The sequence below is a fragment of the Phyllobates terribilis genome, unplaced genomic scaffold, assembly GCF_046119375.1.
Source record: "Phyllobates terribilis strain yellow unplaced genomic scaffold, ASM4611937v1 Scaffold_5__5_contigs__length_657084704, whole genome shotgun sequence".
NCBI classification, from domain to species: domain Eukaryota; kingdom Metazoa; phylum Chordata; class Amphibia; order Anura; family Dendrobatidae; genus Phyllobates; species Phyllobates terribilis.
In genome coordinates, this window is record NW_027362765.1 from 5,693,466 (window position 1) to 5,711,847 (window position 18,382).

General features: G+C 46.8%; 1 pseudogene; it reads left to right on the forward strand.

Annotated features, from left to right (window-relative positions):
* LOC141270818 (uncharacterized) overlaps nt 1–18,382 on the forward strand; it is an 82,681-nt pseudogene that overhangs the window by 29,498 nt on the left and 34,801 nt on the right.

Here is an 18,382-nt window from a genome sequence, read left to right on the forward strand (position 1 = left end):
CCAATCATAATCATATTTATTTTGATCTTGCTGTGTATTTTTTATCAGATTTTTATGTGTAAAATTAAGAAAATATATTAAAAGATAAAGACAGAAATGAAAAAGGAAGATGGTCTTTTAAGAGAAATGTAAAGAAAAAATATAACCTTTTGAGTGAATTTTTATTTTTAATTTAGAAGCTTTTGAGAACTCAGATGACATTCAATACAGGTGTCGATACAAGGTTTTCAGAATAAAGAATGAATGTGATACGAATGGTGAGAGAATGAGTTTAGGATTGATTATGAGATTTCTTAAATCATAATCAGGGGGGACTGTAAAATATTAATCTCTTATGATAAAAAAAATACATAATAAGAAACTTTGAAGCTCTGGTTCGAACCATGTTTAGTTTTAAACATTTTTATAGAAAGACTGAGGGGTTATTTTGAAGATCTTGGCAGAGACACCTGTTCTGTTTGTCAAACCTATAGGACTCTGGTCTATATTGGTTATTTGGAGATAACTAATGATCCTTAAAGGTCACTAGCCATGTTTAAAATACACCAACATAAAGTAAATGTGCACGTACAGTACAGACCAAAAGTTTGGACACACCTTCTCATTTAAATTTTTTTCTGTATTTTCTTGACTATGAAAATTGTACATTCACACTGAAGGCATCAAAGCTATGAATTAACATATGTAGAATTATATACTTAACAAAAAAGTGTGAAACAACTGAAAATATGTCATATATTCTAGGTTCTTCAAAGTAGCCACCTTTTGCTTTGATGACTGCTTTGCACACTCTTGGCATTCTCTTGATGAGCTTCAAGAGGTAGTCACCGGAAATGGTCTTCCAACAATCTTGAAAGAGTTCCCAGAGATGCTTAGCACTTGTTGGCCCTTTTGCCTTCACTCTGCGGTCCAGCTCACCCCAAACCATCTCGATAGGGTTCAGGTCTGGTGACTGTGGAGGCCAGGTCATCTGGCATAGCACCCCATCACTCTCCCTCTTCGTCAAATAACCCTTACACAGCCTGGAGGTGTGTTTGGGGTCACTGTCCTGTTGAAAAATAAATGATGGTCCAACTAAACGCAAACCGGATGGAATAGCATGCCGCTGCAAGATGCTGTGGTAGCCATGCTGGTTCAGTATGCCTTCAATTTTGAATAAATCCCCAACAGTGTCACCAGCAAAGCACCCCCACACCATCACACCTCCTCCTCCATGCTTCACGGTGGGAACCAGGCATGTAGAGTCCATACGTTCACCTTTTCTGCGTCGGAACCAAAGATCTCAAATTTGGACTCATCAGACCAAAGCACAGATTTCCACCGGTCTAATGTCCATTCCTTGTGTTCTTTAGCCCATACAAGTCTCTTCTGCTTGTTGCCTGTCCTTAGCAGTGGTTTCCTAGCAGCTATTTTGCCATGAAGGCCTGCTGCACAAAGTCTCCTCTTAACAGTTGTTGAAGAGATGTATCTGCTGCTAGAACTCTGTGTGGCATTGACCTGGTCTCTAATCTGAGTTGCTGTTAACCTGTGATTTCTGAGGCTGGTGACTCGGATAAACTTATCCTCAGAAGCAGAGGTGACTCTTGGTCTTCCTTTCCTGGGGCGGTCCTCATGTGAGCTAGTTTCTTTGTAGCGCTTGATGGTTTTTGCAACTGCACTTGGGGACACTTTCAAAGTTTGCCCAATTTTTCGGACTGACTGACCTTCATTTCTTAAAGTAATGATGGCCACTCGTTTTTCTTTACTTGGAATTTGTATTATGGCAAGAAAAAAGCAGCTAACAGTCTATTCAGTAGGACTATCAGCTGTGTATCCACCTGACTTCCGCACAACACAACTGATGGTCCCAGCCCCATTTATAAGGCAAGAAATCCCACTTATTAAACCTGACAGGGCACACCTGTGAAGTGAAAACCATTTCTGGTGACTACCTCTTGAAGCTCATCAAGAGAATGCCAAGAGTGTGCAAAGCAGTCATCAAAGAAAAAGGTGGCTACTTTGAAGAACCTAGAATATAAGACATATTTTCAGTTGCTTCACACTTTTTTGTTAAGTATATAATTCCACATGTGTTAATTCATAGTTTTGATGCCTTCAGTGTGAATGTACAATTTTCATAGTCATGAAAACACAGAAAAATCTTTAAATGAGAAGGTGTGTCCAAACTTTTGGTCTGTACTGTAGTCAAAAGGCATATTTTATGAGTTACTAGTTTTGTTCTAACATGGTAGAAGTTACTAATATACCAGAAAGTCGCCATATTGGGTTATGAAACTGTAAAAATAATCTCCAATGTATGTCCATGAGGCGAGATGGTATATAAGGAGAACCAGACATGAATGGGCAGATGTCTCATACCTTGAGATCTCCACCACGGACCATCTCATGCTGTATACTTAAGAACTTATGAATGTTGCTTTCTCTCTTATAACCTAATACCTCTTTTTCTGTGCTATGAACTATTTTTTCCTTATTTTTGTAACCACTTTTGAATAAACCTTAAACAAGATTTTGTTTTATCCACACAATTCAATATTGCTTTCCGTCCTATCCTCACTGTACTCTTACTCCAATGTAAGCGTTATATTTGTAACAGTGATGGAAAAGTATCATAGTCATTAGTAAGTGGGCAGCTCCTCACACATCGTACACACGCGACTCTGCTCCATACACCTCAAACACATGGCTCCTCACACCTCATACACATGCGCCTCTGCTCCGTACACCTCGTACACACGCAGCTCCGCTCCGTACACCTCGTACACACGCGGCTCCGCTCCGTACACCTCGTACACGCGCGACTCTGCTCCATACACCTCGTACACACACGCCTCCGCTCCGTACACCTCGTACACACGGCTTCGCTCCGTACACCTCGTACACACGCGGCTCTGCTCCGTACACCTCATACACACGCGGCTCCGCTCCGTACACCTCGTACACACGGCTTCGCTCCACACACCTCGTACACACGCGGCTCCGCTCCGTACACCTCGTACACAAGCGGCTCCGCTCCGTACATCTCGTACACGTGGCTCCGCTCCGTACACCACATACACACGCGGCTCCGCTCCGTACACCTCGTACACACACGGCTACCCTCCATACACCTTGTATATGCGCGGCTCCACTCCCTACACCTCGTACACAAGCAGTTCCACTCCGTACACCTCGTACACGCGCGGCACCGCTCCGTACACCTCGTACACATGCGGCTCCGCTCCGTTCACCTCGTACACACACGGCTCCGCTCCGTTCACCTCGTACACACGCGGTTCCACTCTGTACACACGGCTCTGCCACCTCAAACACATGGCTTCTCACACCTCGTACACATGCGGTTCCACTCCATACACCTCGTACACATGCGGCTCCGCTCCGTACACCTCGCACACGCGATGCTCCACTCCGTACACACGGCTCTGCTCCATACACCTCAACCACATGGCTCCTCACACCTCGTACACGCGCACCTCCGCTCCCTACACCTCGTACACACATGGCTACGCTCCGAACACACATGGCTCTGCTCCGTACACCTCGTACACACGTGCCTCCGCTCCCTACACCTCGTACACACGTGCCTCCGCTCCGTACACCTCGTACACACGCGGCTCTGCTCCGTACACCTCGTACACACGCGGCTCTACTCCGTACACCTCGTACACACGCGGCTCTGCTCCGTACACCTCGTACACACGCGGCTCTTCACCGTACACCTCTTACACACGCGGCTCTGCTCCGTACACCTCGTACACACGCGGCTCTGCTCCGTACACCTCGTACACATGGCTCTGCTCCGTACACCTCGTACACACACGGCTCCGCTACGTACGCCTCGTACACACGCGGCTCCGCTCCGTACACCTCGTACACGCGCGGCTCTGCTTCGTACACACGCGGCTCCGCTCCGTACACCTCGTACACACGCTACTCCGCTCCGTAAGCCTCGTACACACGCGGCTCTGTTCCGTACACCTCGTACACACGGCTCCGCTCCGTACACCTCGTACACACACGGCTTTGCTCTGTACACCTCGTACACGCGCGGCTCTGCTCCGTACACCTCGTACACGCGCGGCTCCGCTCCGTACACCTCGTACACACGCGGCTCCGCTCCGTACACCTCGTACACGCGCGGCTCCGCTCCGTACACCTCGTACACGCGCGGCTCCACTCCGTACACACGCGGCTCCGCTCCGTACACCTCGTACCCACGTGGCTCCACTCCGTACACCTCGTACACGCGCGGCTCTGCTCCGTACACCTCGTACACACTCGGCTCCGCTCCGTACACCTCGTACACACGTGGCTCCGCTCCGTACACCTCATACAAACGCGGCTCCACTCCGTACACCTCGTACAAACGCGGCTCCGCTCCGTACACCTCGTACAAGCGCGGCTCCGCTCCGTACACCTCGTACAAACGCGGCTCCGCTCCGTACACCTCGCACAAACGCGGCTCCGCTCCGTACACCTCGTACACACACGGCTTTGCTCCATACACCTCGTACACGCGCGGCTCTGCTCCGTACACCTCGTACACGCGCGGCTCTGCTCCGTACACCTCGTACACGCGCGGCTCTACTCCGTACACCTCGTACACGCGCGGCTCTGCTCCGTACACCTCGTACACGCGCGGCTCCGCTCCGTACACCTCGTACACGCGCGGCTCCACTCCGTACACCTTGTATACGCGCGGCTCCGCTCCGTACACCTCGTACACGCGCGGCTCCGCTCCGTACACCTCGTACAAACGCGGCTCCGCTCCGTACACCTCGTACAAACGCGGCTCCACTCCGTACACCTCGTACACCTCCGTACACCTCGTACACACGCGGCTCCGCTCCGTACACACGCGGCTCTGCTCTGTACACCTCGTACACGCGCGGCTCCTCTCCGTACACCTCGTACACACGCGGCTCCACTCCGTACACCTCGTACACACGAGGCTCTGCTCTGTACACGCGGGGCTCCGCTTCGTACACCTCGTACACGCGCGGCTCCGCTCCGTACACCTCGTACACACGCGGCTCTGCTCCGTACGCCTTGTACACACACGGCTCTGCTCCGTACACCTCGTACACACGGCTCCGCTCCGTACACCTCGTACACACGCGGCTCTGCTCCGTACACCTCGTACACGCGCGGCTCCGCTCCGTACACCTCGTACACGCGCGGCTCCACTCCGTACACACGCGGCTCCACTCCGTACACCTCGTACCCGCGTGGCTCCACTCCGTACACCTCGTACACGCGCGGCTCTGCTCCGTACACCTCGTACACACTCGGCTCCGCTCCGTACACCTCGTACACACGCGGCTCCGCTCCGTACACCTCGTACAAACGCGGCTCCGCTCCGTACACCTCATACAAACGCGGCTCCGCTCCGTACACCTCGTACAAGCGCGGCTCCGCTCCGTACACCTCATACAAACGCGGCTCCGCTCCGTACACCTCGTACAAACGCGGCTCCGCTCCGTACACCTCGTACACACACGGCTTTGCTCCGTACACCTCGTACACGCGCGGCTCTGCTCCGTACACCTCGTACACGCGCGGCTCTGCTCCGTACACCTCGTACACGCGCGGCTCTGCTCCGTACACCTCGTACACGCGCGGCTCTGCTCCTTACACCTCGTACACGCGCGGCTCTGCTCCGTACACCTCGTACACGCGCGGCTCTGCTCCGTACACCTCGTACACGCGCGGCTCTGCTCCGTACACCTCGTACACGCGCGGCTCTGCTCCGTACACCTCGTACACGCGCGGCTCCGCTCCGTACACCTCGTACACGCGCGGCTCCGCTCCGTACACCTTGTACACGCGCGGCTCCGCTCCGTACACCTCGTACACGCGCGGTTCCGCTCCGTACACCTCGTACAAACGCGGCTCCGCTCCGTACACCTCGTACACCTCCGTACACCTCGTACACACGCGGCTCCGCTCCGTACACACGCGGCTCTGCTCCGTACACCTCGTACACGCGCGGCTCCGCTCCGTACACCTCGTACACACGCGGCTCCGCTCCGTACACCTCGTACACACGAGGCTCTGCTCTGTACACGCGCGGCTCCGCTTCGTACACCTCGTACACGCGCGGCTCCACTCCGTACACCTCGTACACACGCGGCTCTGCTCCGTACGCCTTGTACACACACGGCTCTGCTCCGTACACCTCGTACACACGGCTCCGCTCCGTATACCTCGTACACACGCGGCTCTGCTCCGTACACCTCGTACACACGCGGCTCTGCTCCGTACACGCGCGGCTCCGCTTCGTACACCTCGTACACGCGCGGCTCCGCTCCGTACACCTCGTACACACGCGGCTCTGCTCCGTACGCCTCGTACACACACGGCTCTGCTCCGTATACCTCGTACACACGCGGCTCTGCTCCATACACCTCGTACACACGCGGCTCCGCTCCGTACACCTCGTACACACGCGGCTCCGCTCCGTACACCTCGTACACGCTCGGCTCCGCTCCGTACACCTCGTACACACGCGGCTCTGCTCCGTACACCTCGTACAGGCGCGGCTCCGCTCCGTACACCTCGTACACACACGGCTCTGCTCCGTACACCTCGTACACACGCGGCTCCGCTCCGTACACCTCGTACACACGCGGCTCTGCTCCGTACACCTCGTACACACGCGGCTCTGCTACATCCACACTGTAAACCCCTCCTGACCCCACACATAAACTTCAGCTCATCCAGCACCATGACAACCAGCACAGCAGAGTCCTGCATCCACTGAGGCCCCTGATCATGTGACTCCTGACTCCTCCCCTCCTGTGACCTCATCACAGCTCCTGTGCGCACAGAGCAGCCATATATGTGGTGGCGGCTCTGCAGGTGGAGGTATGTGGAGACCCCATTACTGGGCGCAGGGGACATTAACCCCTTCAGCACGGAAACTCTTTTGGGGTCTTCTGTTGCCCCTTTATAAGAATCATAAGGTTTTTGTTCTGTTTCCTGTAATAGATACATACGACCCAACTATGGAGACAGGAAAGGAGGAAACATATTGTTCTCATAGTACAGGACCCCTTTACTGCCCCACAGTGTAATGCCCCCATTATGCCCCTTATGCAGTATGTATGATGCCCCCACACAGTGTAATGCCCCCATTATGCCCCTTATGCAGGATGTATGATGCCCCCACACAGTGTAATGCCCCCATTATACCCCTTATGCAGGATGTATGATGCCCCCACACAGTGTAATGCCCACATTATGCCCCTTATGCAGTGTGTATGATGTCCCCCCCCCCCCCACAGTATAATGTTCCCCCAGTACCCCCTAAGGTCCTGCTGTTGGAATAATCCCTCTGGAAAATGGTTTTCCCTTTGGCTGCTCCCCTACATGTATACCCTCGAGCATGTATACGGGCATGTAGGGGAGCAGGCCTTACTAGATATCGAGGCTTTGTACAGTAATATACTGCATGAGGATGATATCAGAGGAGTAAGACGTTTCTTGAAATCGAGATCAATAGAGTGTAGCAGACATAATGACTTCATGGAGGATCTTCTAAAATTCACTTACTCATAACTTCTTTCTTTTTGACAGGAAGTACTTCCACCAGCTCAGGGGTACTGTGATGGGGAGCCTCTGTGCCCCCTCGTATGCTAACCTGTTCCTGGGATGGTGGGAGGAAACCACAATACTCAGGGATGATCATAAGTGGTGGCAACCATATATTGGGGTATGGTATAGATATATTCACAAAATTTTTATCATCTGGTCAAGGACAAGTGAAAAGTTTATTGAATTTGTTAGGGAACTCAACATCAATACAGTGGGCCTTAGATTTATATCAGAGGTTAAATATTACCAGTTGCCTTTCCTGAATATACCAGTCAAGAAAGTATGGGATAAGACCATAGGGACACTCATCTATCATAAACCTACAAGCACTAATAAACAATTGAAGTTGGATAGTCACCACCCCATCCTCCTTAAAAAAAAGCAATATCAAAGGGACAATTTTTACGGTTGAGAAGAGACTGCTCTAATGTCACAGATATTAATATACAGGCAATAGACATGAACACCAGATTCAGGGAAAAAGGTACCCACAGTACATTTTGGATTCCGCACGATTGTTTGCAGAAAATCGTGAGAGACAGACACTCCTCCATACCTAACCAAGAGACCAAGAAAAAGATGGGATAACACAAGTAATAGGAACTTAAAAGAATCAGAGTGACCATATCTTTAATATCCTCAGAAAACCCTGGCCGACCTGGACCTGAGGGTGTTGTGGGATCTACTCCCACAATAAGTTTCAGAAAGAGTTGGTCAATTAGGGACCGTTTAGTGCATATTTTCTATAAAAACGTGCACCCAAGTGGACTTGGCTGGATAGAAGAATCTGGAGAAAGTTGTACATGTAATTGGATGAGACCATGTAAATCTTTCTCGAGTTCCTCTACAGGTAAAATCTTTTTCCAGAGGGATTATTCCAACTGTAAAACCTCAGGACTTTTATATATGGCCACATGCACCTGTCCTAGATTATGTATGCATGACCAAGAGGGAGTATAGGAGGAGGGTAGGGGGCATTTGGGCGACATATGCCATGTTCGGAACACCCCATTAGTGAGACACATGAACAATGTACATTGAGGTGAAACCGGAGACATCTCCTTTTGTATCATTGAGGTGGTTAAACCCAATGTGAGAGGAGGTGATCTCAATACATGTATAGTCAAAAAGGAAAGCGAGTGGATTTCCAGACTGGATTCACGAGCCCCTAAGGGACTGAATGAGCAAATTTCCTATGCCTGTTTTGTATGAATACAGACCCATTCCGGATTACATTTTTGGATTTTATACTATACCCATTTCTACTCAGTTCCCTGTGAATGAGGTTCACATATTGTTTTACTTCATCGAGAGATCTGAGCTTCTATATCAGAATTATTTCTTATCAGTTATATCCCACTTATACTGTTTAGTAACTAACAAGTGTGGTGTTCCTTGTGTATCTCTAATTATGCAATAGGGGTCAAATATGACCATTTAGGAATTTACTGTGGGCCACCATCCCATATTTTCTGTCGTGATAAAGTAGATCTAAATGCCTATTGCATGATGGGAGGATGTGCAATACTTGTTTTTAGTCTCACATGACGCTGATCTCAGAGATAGGATTTTTCTGTTGATGGAATGCAATCCAATATCATATGTGCTCCGGTGTGGAGCACAGACATCTAGGCATGCGCAATCGCGGACAATGATCCTAGATGCACGCTGGTGTGGAATTATAACTACGGCCATTCTCCTGTGTATGTTTGTCTTCAGACCAAGCCAGGACACTAGATGCTACCCCAGCTTGTTTCCTAGAGAAACACTCCGGGTTACATCACAGAGACTAGCCATCTCTGTGACACATACCTCCCATTGACTATGCGACCATTAGCCACCTTACAGTACCTTGATACGTATCTGGTTTTATGATTACCCCACGGCTGATTAAAGGGAATCTGTCACCCCCTGGGACTTATCTGACCTCTACTATGGGCATACAGGTGATAGCAATGTGAATCTATACATCTATGCCTCATATTAGAGTTTTTTTTGCTGTGAAATGGCTTTTTATTCAGTGAAGATTCCAATGCTTGCTGGCCGAGGGACGGGAAGAAATCCCCGCCTACTGTGTTAATTAAAATATTTCCCACCTCCCCTGCACGTCACAGTGCCCTGTGACGTGCAGTCACCATGTCCAGATCCCGCGACTGCGTGCTTTTTACGTTAGTAGTGAACTTGTACTGTGTACTATGCAGTTATAGTACTGCAGGGATCTTGAGCCCAGGCGCCGGGAAGTCACCATGACTCGCCAGCGCCTGTGCACAAGATCCCTGCAGCACTATGATTGCCTAGTACACAGTACAACTGCGCCTTCCGTAAAAAGTGAAGTGCGCGGGACCTGGACATGGTGACTACACGTCAAAGGGCATTTCTTCCCGTCCACCGACCCGCAAGAATCGGAATCTTCACTGAATAAAAAGCCTTTTCACAGCAAACAGACCTCTAATATGAGGCATACAGGTAAGTATAGATTTACATTTCTATCACCTGTATGCCCATATTAGAGGTCAGATAAGTCCCAGGGGGTGACAGATTCCCTTTCATCAGCCGTGGGGTAGACGGTGGAGTGGATTCCCTTTAATAAATACTCAGCCCCATTCTTGGTGCAGGTAATAATGAATCCAGGACCTATGAGATTTTTACCAAATGATAGTTAGGGGTGTATCATCCATAGCGTCGGCCCACACGGCCTCTATGGTGCCCGTGAAAAAACACAGATTTTGAACTTGGTTTAAATTGGTATCCATGCAGCACATAAATGCATGTTTACTATGGCCATAAATCAGAAAAAAACTCTAAAGAAAAATGATCATAAATCCTGCTGTAAATAAATAAATAAAAAGCAAAAGTGCATTTAAATAAAATAGGGTTCTTATCAACACTGTATTTGATCAAAAATAGCATGAAAGCTATCTCACCATGGCAAGGTGCACCCATTCGAGATAGTCCTACTCTGTATAATATTAAAAACCTTGCCATGTGTGAAAGCCTCAAACTTCTGTGTGTGAATCAGACATGAGATCTAACGTGATAGAAGATTACAGTCCGGGGAAGACGGGAAACATTCATATAGACGGCCAGTGGAGATGTAGTCAGTGAAGCACTCTGGCTAAATATGTTTCTTGATCCTTAGTAGAAGATGAAGATGTCATCCTATTCATGAAGTAATTATTTCTCATGTCACGTGTAATGAATATCTGCTGCAGTATTGCTAATGCCGATTGCAGTGTTTTTAAATGAGACGAGAATTAGCTTTATGGAAGATGAGTCTTTGAAAAACGAGTTCAGCTACAGACTCCAAGGAAGAAACTGCTTGTTGTCTGTGGCCAAAAATATATAGATTTTATTACTAGATGTAAAGCAGAAAACTAAATACTGTAAAATAATATATCTCCTCATATGTTTCCCTTATTATCTCCAGTAATTGTATTATTACACAGGATTTTTATGATGTTACATTGGCTCATCATCTTCTCATTCAGGTCCCTACAATATCAGATCCTCTCAGTGAAGATCTTCTATTTAAGAGAATTTTCCTTATGGACCCATCAAAGATGGATATGGACAGAGACAAGATGGCGGAGAGGATATTGCGCCTCACCCTAGAGATCCTCTTCCATCTTACTGGAGAGGTGAGAGATTCTGATGACGTCATATTACATCATTCTTATCTATGGGAGTAACAGATGGACAGAACTGGAGAGGTGAGGACCCTGGAAATGTCTGTAGTGAGATTTAATAATTTGTCTCTCCATAACCAGGATTACACAGTAGTGAAGAAGATCTCTAGTGAGCACTGTCAGGCCCCTGTATCTGAGGGATGGGAAAGACCCCTGAGCCCAATCACCGGGGCTCCATCTCACCCCCTGATACATGAGGACATCAATGACCAGAAGATCCTAGAACTCACCTACAAGACGATTGAGCTGCTGACTGGAGAGGTGACACTGCTGGGAATGCTGGGACATTATACGGTAACGCTATGAAAGGATCAAGGAGATGACTGTATCATTGTATGTGTCAGGTTCCTATAAGATGTCAGGATGTCTCTGTCTATTTCTCCATGGAGGAGTGGGAGTATTTAGAAGGACATAAAGATTTGTACAAAGACATCATGATGGAGGTTCCCCAGCCCCTCACATCTCCAGGTAATAGACAGGACTGAATACACACGGCCTATAATTATCTGTATGTATGTTATTCTGTGAGTATTTGTGTACTCGCCTCGCTATATTCGGATGTCCCGCCCTGCAGTTTTGGCGCCTCCTTTGCAGCCACTAAACATGCTGGGCTTCTTAATCAATCACATTAATGCCACAGATATCTTGGTTGTGGCATTACTGTGATTGGCTGGCTGCCCAGCGTCATGGGGTCTATTTAAGCCCTGCCGCCGCCATTTTGTGCACATTGCATCTGGAGCCTGCATTGTAATAGCCTAGGGAGAGATGGCTGAGCTGCTAGGGAGAGTGCTTAGACCTCTTGATAAAACAAAAGCCTTTTTAAGGGCTACCTGCAGTGTATAATAGTTCTGTGTTTAAAGGAGCCGCTCACTAGCTCCATAATACCACCAAAAAATAGCTCTTTTCAGAGCTGAAGACACACAACAGTCCACTTAAAAAGGTGTTTGGTGCCCTACGCAAAGCAGTAGTCCAAACATTTCCTACTGCCTGCTACAAAAGAAGCACGCACCAGCCCATTGTAACCGCTATTTTGGGGTGTCAGCCTGCCTTCTGTCCATATTAGTCCACTTTAAAAATCATTGAGTGTCCTACACAAAGCAGTAGTCCATACATTTCCTACTGCCTCCTAAAAGCATGCACCAGGCCATTTTAACCACTATTTGGGAAGCCACCATCCCAAATGTCTCCAATCACAAATAGTAGTTAGGCTGGAGTAGGAATACTGTCCTGGTTTGTCCACTGCACAATCTGCATAGGGTTTGTAAAATTTAGTCCTATGGGCTGAATCATGGTTGACTCTCACTATTTGGCTGTGACAGCTAGCTTGGCTTGTGCCATCAACATCTGAAAATCTGTCAACAAAACCCAAAATTCAAAAAAAAGCCTGTTGTTAAGGGACGTGGACGTGGTGTTGTCAGTGGTGCGTGAGAAGGCACTCAATCTGTGTCAGGTCAGAAGAAGCTTGATGCATCCATTATGTTCCTGGAAAAAGTTCCCGGTCTGGAACGTAAACGTGTGCTGAAGCCAGAAGAGCTAGAGCAGATTCTGCCTTGGATAGCAGACAAGGCCTCTACGCATTTGTCAAGAAGCACCAAAACTTCCACGACCACACAGTCTACTGTGGATACACGATGGCTGGCCCTTCCAATCCTGAAGCTGGTTCTCCTTCCTCCAACCATTATCAGTCACAGGAGACATATGACCTCAAGCTTGGCCACTCCGAGGATCTGTTTGGTACGTATCCTTTGGTTGGCTCTGGCCTATCACCATGCAGCATTGAAGAGGGACAAGAGGAGGTGGCATGCGTTGATGCTCAAGTATTTGAGGACCTACGACCAGAAGAAAGCCACTTGGAGGAACGTAATTTACTGTCTCCAGTGGTGGAGGCTGATGATGATGAGACACAGTTGCCATAAGGTCAGCCTACAATATCAACTGGGAAGGAGGATGAGATTGAAGACGAGGCGATCGATGATGAGTCCACTGATCCGACCTGGACTGTTGGCACGCATAGCCATGACAGCAACTGTAGGCTGACCTGAGGGTCGTAGTCCGCACTGCTACCTTCTAGTACTCCATGTCTCTTGGCCATTTTCACTGTAGTCTCTGCCCTTAAATTAGTTACATAATAGTGAGGGCCCTACAATATGAATAAGTGAGGGCACTCTCAGATGTACACAACAGGCACCTCCAAAATTTCTAGAGGAGGGCACTTCAAAATGTATGTTACAGGGCCACACGAGGGCTCTCACAAAACTCAGCTTTCCTGCTTACTGCAGACCCTCTGAACATTTGAATTTAGGGCTGCAGTATCACATGGTGGTGGAGTAGGAGGAAGAGGGTCAACCCAACGCTACAATGGGCACATTGTAAACTGCTATGGAATATGTATTCCACTATCTGAGTGTCAATGATGGAGGGACCGCCCAAATGTCTAAGTAACAGCTGTCCCTCCAAAACGCATGTTACAGAGCCACCTGAGGCCTCTCAAAAGATCTACATACCTACTAGTACGTTCTAGCTGTGCTTGTAAAGTGCTGGGGAATAGCGAACTGAAAAATGATGTATGACAGAGGGACCTACAAAATGTATAAGTCAGGGCCCTCCAAATTGTAAAAGGCGAAAAAAAGCCACATTATGTGTGAACAAACGCTAAAAGGGACATTTTTTGGTTTCTCTGGTTTATTTAGCCCTATATACAAGTGATTGTGCAGGAAAAACTGTTTCTTAACCTTTTTGGCCTGTTAAATGTAATTTAGGTTAGGTTTGGTAGTTGTTCTTGTGTGTCTGTAAAAGTGGCGTAACATTGCTACAAACTTCCCAGAAACCATATGTGAGTCAGAAATGCATGCAGGCATATTCTCCAGGCTCTTCCCATTCTGTTTCATCACTTTCCCATCCATTTCAGCCTTTTCCTCAGGCCCCTCAGGCACTATCTTTATGTGGGTTTGCAGCACCCTGGTAGTGCATTTAGTTATGAAGATCTGGGCAGGTAAACACTGCTGCCCTATTTTGCTGTGTTTTAGTTTCCGGCAATATGCGTCCAGCTTTAGTAGGGTGCGGTGCTTTCCAGTTGGCTGAAGCAGGGAGCAGATTACTCCAGCTGGACAGCACACACACCCATACTGGCAGACTGGATGGTACTTCAGGTCCCAGCAATCCTAATCTTAGTGGCTGGACAGAAGCTGTACCGCCCAGAGCTTCTGGTTCTGAAGTCTCCTCCATCACTAGCGCCACCTGCAGGATGAATAAGGCGGCTCCTGGTGACAGAAGCAGACGTCGCAGGAGCAGATCCCGGAGCAGATGGGACACACCATTTGCAGAAGCCCTAATGTGACCAAATTGCAGAAAACCAGATCAGTAGAAATCCCCATAAAGTGACTCCATTTTGGAAATTATAACCCTCAGTGAAATAATCTATAGGACTATTTTGACTCCACTGGCACTTTCCAGAAATTAGCACGTAGTGGATGTTGGAGAGTGAAAATTACAAATATATAATTTCATTACCCAACACATAGTGCCCAGATTGTGCTCCAGGAGACACACACTGTAAATTAAGTGGGTTCTTCTCACTATAGTAATGTCAAATACATGGATGCTAAATGTGGCTTGGGCGCACTGCAAGGCTCAGAAGCGAGGGGGAGATTTGACTTTGGGGGAGCAGATATTATTGGATTGGTTTATGGAAGCCATGTTGCTTTTCAAAAGTCTTTGAGCCACTAATAATGTGGAAACCTCTGGTTTTCTATTGACAGATGGACTGATTGACAGTCCCTGACTGGGGACTTATTTTTTGTGAGATGAGTAGAAGTTTTTATTGGTATTATTTCACCTACGTAACATTGTTTGGTGGCTTTTTATTCCATATTTGGGAGACAGAATTAACAAACAGTTGAACACTACGATCTACTGGTTCATCTTAAGAGGTTTTCTATTAGACTATGAACTGTTATTGTCCTGGTGAATAATGACGGCTAACATAGACAAAATTAAAAAAAAATCACAGAAAATGATACAGCTTTACCAACACCAAATCATATAACAAATGCACTAGCAGGATGCAGCAGACCCCCATGATAAAGGTGGGGGCAGCGCAGGTGCAAAATACTGATGGAGCAACCACTCACAAACCTACCAAATTCATGGAGAGGATGGTTGCCTAGTACTAAGGATGCCCACAGATGAAGCTCGCATAGGACGCCAGTCACACAGGCAGGTTTGATGCACAGATGCTGACTTAGCCTAAAATGGGGGCACTAATACTTTCTCTACTCTTCTGGTCAGGACTCATAGTAGCTCCAACGGTCTACCATAAATAAGTGCAACTCTAGTTTAGTGTTGGAGTCCCCCCCCCTCCCCCAAACATACATTCTTGTTGGGGATGTAACGTGTTTTTTTATTCTGTCTTTTTTTTTTACAGGTTAATTCTGTATGATAGTTTGATTGTGGTGGGATTGGCCTGCCTCACTTAACTCTGTAATTCTTGGTAGTCTTTCAAAAATGGTCTCCATTGTCTCTTCCAAATGCCCGAGTTCTAAATTTAAGACACCTCAGCTCTGCACTATTATAAAAAGTTGTCATTAAATGTATATTTCTTCTTGAGACTCATTTGACAGAAAATATTGGCCCTTACTATATTTTAAATTGCCAGGAGCTACCAAGAAGCATACTCTAATTATCCCAGAGAGGTTTCACCACTAGTTACTCTTTTTTTTATCATTTCATTAGATGTGTTATTGTCTATAGTCAAAGTTTTGCCCATCATCCTTTAACCCCTCTACATGGATCTGTACTTACACAGAGACCCCTAGGCTTGGGCCACAGTGTTACCTGCTATTCTGTGATGTGAGATGACAAGAAGAATAGTCAGGTATCCGGGTCAGAACAAGGAGGGCAGAGAAAATACAAAATCAGAAGACACAAGAGTAGTCAGTAAACGGGCCGGGATCACAAGAAGAAACTAAGAAACAAATACACAACACGGAAGCTGAACACAGAGGACTTAACCAGCGGAGAACAAGGCTGTATCAGGCAGCTTCCGGCAATATGCATGAGCTTTAGCAGGGTGTGGTGCTTTCCATTTGAGTTAAGTAGGGAGCAGATTTGACTTTGGAAGAGCGGATTTTGCTGGATTGGTTGTATTGGAAGCCATGTTGCTTTTCAAGCGCCCTTGAGGCACTAATGATGTGGAAATTTCTGTTTTTCCATTGACAGATGATGGACCTGAGTGGGGGCTTGTTTTTTATGTGATGAGTAGAAATTTTTATTGATATCATTTTTGCATAATTCATATTTAGGAGGCAGAATGAACAAACAGTTGAACACCGCGCTCTCCTGGTTCATCCTATGAGGTTTTCTATTAGACTGTGAAATGTCATTCACTGTCATTCTGCCAATAACTTGCCATTTCTACAGACAGTTTAAGTAGAAATGTTCAAAAATATAAATTTTAAGAATATTTTATTCAAATATAATATTTTTTTTTACTTAGCAGATGACTGTACCAGGAGATCAGAGGGACAGCTGACATCTTCAATTTTCAAATCAGATGAGCTTGAGATCCCACAGGATACAATTGAAGGGAATGCCATTACTCCAGATATACCATCATCCCTTTACAGCAAAGATGTGTCATCTGATCCTTTGAAACAGGTCCTATCTTCTGATTCATTACCGACTACTAAGGAAAATCAAAGTCACAAAATAAGCATTAAAGAACTAATGGCTCCTAAAGCTAAGAAGCCATTTTCACGGTCAGAATATGGAAATAGTTTTCCCCTAAAAAAGTTTTTTCTTAAGCATCAAAAAATTTACACAGCAAAGAATAATTTTTCTTATTCCAAGTGTATGAAATGTTTTAACAAGAAATCAAGTCTTCTTAGTCACCAGAGAACTCACACAGGGGAGAAGCCTTTTTCCTGTTCAGAATGTGGGAAATGTTTTAGCCAGAAATCAGCTCTTGTTACACATCAGAGAACTCACAAAGGGAGGATGCCTTTTTCATGTTCAGAATGTGGGAACTGTTTTAACCGGAAATTAGATCTTGTTACACATCAGAGAACTCACACAGGGGAGAAGCCTTTTTCCTGTTCAGAATGTGGGAAATGTTTTAGCCAGAAATCAGCTCTTGTTAAGCACCAGAGAACTCACACAGGAGAGAAACCTTTTTCATGTTCTGAATGTGGGAAATGTTTTACACAGAAATCAAATCTTGACAAACATCAGACAATTCACACAGGGGAGAAGCCTTTTTCATGTTCAGAATGTGGGAAATGTTTTAACCAGAAATCTGTACTTGTTAGACATCAGATAACTCATACAGGGGAGAAGCCTTTTTCATGTTCAGAATGTGGGAGATGTTTTAGCAGGAAAGCTTCTCTTGATAACCACCAGAGAACCCACACAGTGGAGAAGCCTTTTTCATGTTCAGAATGTGGGAAATGTTTTGTGAAGAGAGCATCTCTTCTTAGTCACCAGAGCAGTCACACAGGGTAGTAGCCTTTTTTATATTCTTTATGTGGGAAAGTTTTCCTTGAAAATCAACTCTTAATAAACTTTAGAGAAATCACACAGGGGAGAAGCCTTTTTATGTTCAGAATGTTGGAAATGTTTTAACCGAAAATTGTATCTTCATAAAGGAGTTGTCCACTAGTAGGACAACCCCTTGCCATTCCTCATGTTTGGCCTAGTTAAAATAAAAACACTCATACTCTGCTCCTGTGCCAGCGCCGTTCCAGCGGTGTCAGGACTCACGTTCCCTGGGGTTGTTACATCACATGAGCCCTGCTCTCAGTCATGCCAACTTCACTGTCCCAACCTTTGGACGTACTGAACATCAACATGAAGCCAGGGCTGCGGCTGCTCTCAGATTTCCTTGTGATGTTCGATTTTTCTGAAGGTGGGGACAGTGATTCCAGCACTTACTGGGCTCACATGACGTAACAACCTCACATGTGCCCCAGGACCGCACATGACATGCCGACACCACTGGAACGGCGCCAGCATCGGAGGTATGTATAAGTGTTAGGTTTGTTTTTTTTAACCAAAAACATTTTTATATTTTTATTTAGCACAAAAACAAATCTTACAGAGTGTTT